Source organism: Oryza brachyantha, chromosome 10 (genome assembly GCF_000231095.2).
Source record: "Oryza brachyantha chromosome 10, ObraRS2, whole genome shotgun sequence".
Lineage (NCBI taxonomy): Eukaryota > Viridiplantae > Streptophyta > Magnoliopsida > Poales > Poaceae > Oryza > Oryza brachyantha.
Window position 1 is genome coordinate 8238672 of NC_023172.2, and position 512 is coordinate 8239183.

Below are 512 nucleotides of genomic sequence, written 5' to 3' on the forward strand. Positions count from 1 at the left end.
CCGACATCCGATCAAACATCCGATGTGACACTTAACCCAAAAATTTTGGCAACAACATATTGAACAAAAGGGAAAACAAAAGAATAAGGTGGTGTTTAGTTGATGAAATGAAAATTTTTGGATGTCTCATCAGACGTTTAATCAGATATCGGAAGGGGTTTTTGGACACGAATGAAAAAACGAATGTCACGAGTAGCCTGTAAACCACGAGACGAATATTTTGAGCCTAATTAATCCGTGATTAGCGCACGTGCGTTACTGTAACACTTATGGCTAATCATGGATTAATTAGGCTCAAAAGATTTATCTCACGATTTCTCACATAATTGTACAATTAGTTTTTCGTTTCATCTGTGTTTAATGCTCTATTCAGGTGTCCAAAGATTCGATGTGATGTTTCTGTAGTGAAATTTTTTGGAACTAAACAGAGCGTAAAGCAACATACCTAGTAAAAAAATTACTGCTAAGTTTGAGAAAGTAAAAAAATACAGAAACAGAAATAGATGAAATTT